The sequence below is a fragment of the Herpailurus yagouaroundi genome, unplaced genomic scaffold, assembly GCF_014898765.1.
Source record: "Herpailurus yagouaroundi ecotype Mexico unplaced genomic scaffold, PumYag 77, whole genome shotgun sequence".
In the NCBI taxonomy this organism is placed as follows: domain Eukaryota; kingdom Metazoa; phylum Chordata; class Mammalia; order Carnivora; family Felidae; genus Herpailurus; species Herpailurus yagouaroundi.
Genome location: NW_024412388.1, coordinates 87,272,780 through 87,275,247, shown reverse-complemented (window position 1 = coordinate 87,275,247; position 2,468 = coordinate 87,272,780). Strand labels below are relative to the sequence as shown.

General features: G+C 39.5%; 1 long non-coding RNA gene across 1 annotated transcript in view; it reads right to left on the bottom strand.

Annotated features, from left to right (window-relative positions):
* The window catches only part of LOC121027573 (uncharacterized), a 10,519-nt gene that overhangs the window by 6,178 nt on the left and 1,873 nt on the right, over nt 1-2,468 (bottom strand). The window lies entirely within an intron of this gene.

The window sequence follows — 2,468 nt, the reverse complement described above, 5'->3', positions numbered from 1 at the left end:
AAGAAAGAAAGAAAGAAAGAAAGAAAGAAAGAAAGAAAGAAAGAAAGGGGATAGGGGCCTGGGGCATTAAAGGGGAGGAAGGTCATTCACAGGACAATAGGAAAAGCAGATGTTTGGGAATACAAATAGATCTTTCAGACAAAAAGTTATCTTTGGTAATAGCTCTCTTTCTGGGCCAGTCCCCCTATCTAAATTATTTTAGGTAGTTGTTAAGGGAAAGGTAAAAGTTTTTCCTGAATCTGTTCGGTCATAATTGCCTTTAGCTCAAAATAATCCACATGCCAAAGTGGCTTATTTTGTGATCACATATTTTGCTGCCCTTCAATTACATTTTCTTTTTCCCTGTCAATTCTTGCAGGATTATATAGCATTGCATCCAAAGAAAGTAAAGTAGACTGCTTGGGGAAGATACCAGAAGCAGATCATCTGGACATCCCACCTCTCTGCTCAATTCTTGGTAGGATCTTAAAGTAAATAGTCTTAGTCAGATACATGCACCATTATTTATCACCTCAGTCTAGATGTCAAGGATGGTTCTAAATACTTAAAGGTCACCTGTACATGTGTTCTTCATGGGACTCATGAATTAAATGACATGAATATGAAATAAACACATAGGTACAGATATGTGATTCAAGGATAGTCCTGTTTATACAAATAATTTCTTAAAATTGACAAGTTAATAAAGAATGCACATCGAAATTGGTCTTTACTAACACCTTGTGCCCAACAATAATTGTGGTATCGAATCAGGCTTCATTTCCTCCGAGTGCCTGTGATATCACTAGTAGTGAAGTTTCCTGAAAAGTCACAGAAGTTTGAGGACAAAAAAATCTTGTATCTCAAAATAACAGAGAAACTTGAGGAACTAACCTGAGCTTCTTCCAAGCCATAAAGGATTTGCCCCCACCCATTCACTTCCTCTGAAACAGGAACCTGTGAAGATCTTTCTTTGTTCTCAAAAGAGGAGCTTTATAGGAATCCTCCCCATTCTCCCTTAAGGACAAACCATTCAAGGAAATCAGAGGGAAGAGGAGAACATCAGCAGGAGAGGAAAGAGATTAAATATGCTTTAGTTTTAGTTTATACAGTCTTTTTTTGAAAATTCTCTTTATTTTTTTTCCCCTCTCTTCCCTAATCCTTAAAATGTCAGTTACTCAGGGCACCTGGGTGGCTCAGTGGGTTAGGCATCTGACTCTTGATCCCTGCTCAGGCCATGATCTCACGGGTTTGTGAGTTCAAGCTCTATATCAGGCTCTATGCTGACAGGATAGAGTCAGTTTGGGATTTTCTCTCTCTTCCTGTCTCTCTGCCCCTTCTCTGCTTGCTCTCTCTCTCTCTCTCTCAAAATAAATAAATAAAACATTAAAAAAATGTATCTTTGGGGCGCCTGGGTGGCGCAGTCGGTTAAGCGTCCGACTTCAGCCAGGTCACGATCTCGCGGTCCGTGAGTTCGAGCCCCGCGTCGGGCTCTGGGCTGATGGCTCAGAGCCTGGAGCCTGTTTCTGATTCTGTGTCTCCCTCTCTCTCTGCCCCTCCCCCGTTCATGCTCTGTCTCTCTCTGTCCCAAAAATAAATAAACGTTGAAAAAAAAATGTATCTTCAAAAATATTTTTAAAAAGTCAGTCACTTAACCCCTCTGAATCATCATTTTGATTTGATACTAAAACCTACCTTGATTCAAGAGGATACTGAGAAGTAACTCATAGCAAATAACTATACATTCTTTTGGTAAGATTCATCTTCCTTCTCAATCCCAAAGACACACACACTGACTCATTTTTTTTTTTGTTTGTTTGTTTTCTCGAGTGAATGCTCCATCAGGTTTTCTCATTGAGCCACCCATTACCTTTCAGTCAACCTCACAGAATAAAAAATATACCCCGGCAGGGTTCCACAAACCACCCCCAAATGCTACAATGGCACAAGTGTAATTGGTGGATGAACATCCAAGTGTAATTGGTGGATGAACATCCAAGAACAAAGCTGAAAGCAAACGTCAAAGGACACTGCTTATGATAGCCAGGATTTTAGAGATAAAGATTCCAGTATATTTTACTTTCAATGACTTAATGGGGCAAAACACTGAGTAAGGATGATAGAAACAAAGCAGGAGAAAGAGAGGAAAACAGGAAGAAGAAAAGGGGGAATAAAGATGAATGGTGAAAGATGCTAAAAAATTGGGAAGTTAAGTATGATTTTAAAAATGAACAATCACCTAAACAGCAAAGGGGGAAATAATCTGGCCTGCAAGAACCAAACAGAAGAATGGAAGAGGAAGAAGTCTGGGTTTCAGCCGAGAAAAAAGCTGGAACCAAAATAATATGGAGACCTCCACTGTTAGCAATTTTGAGTGGCTAAAATCTGTGACCTTCTTTCCATTTCCTGACTTGTACTGTCCTCTTTACCAACAACAATTCAAAATAAGCAGTCATCAGACCATTAGTCAGCACTTTTAATAGAATTGC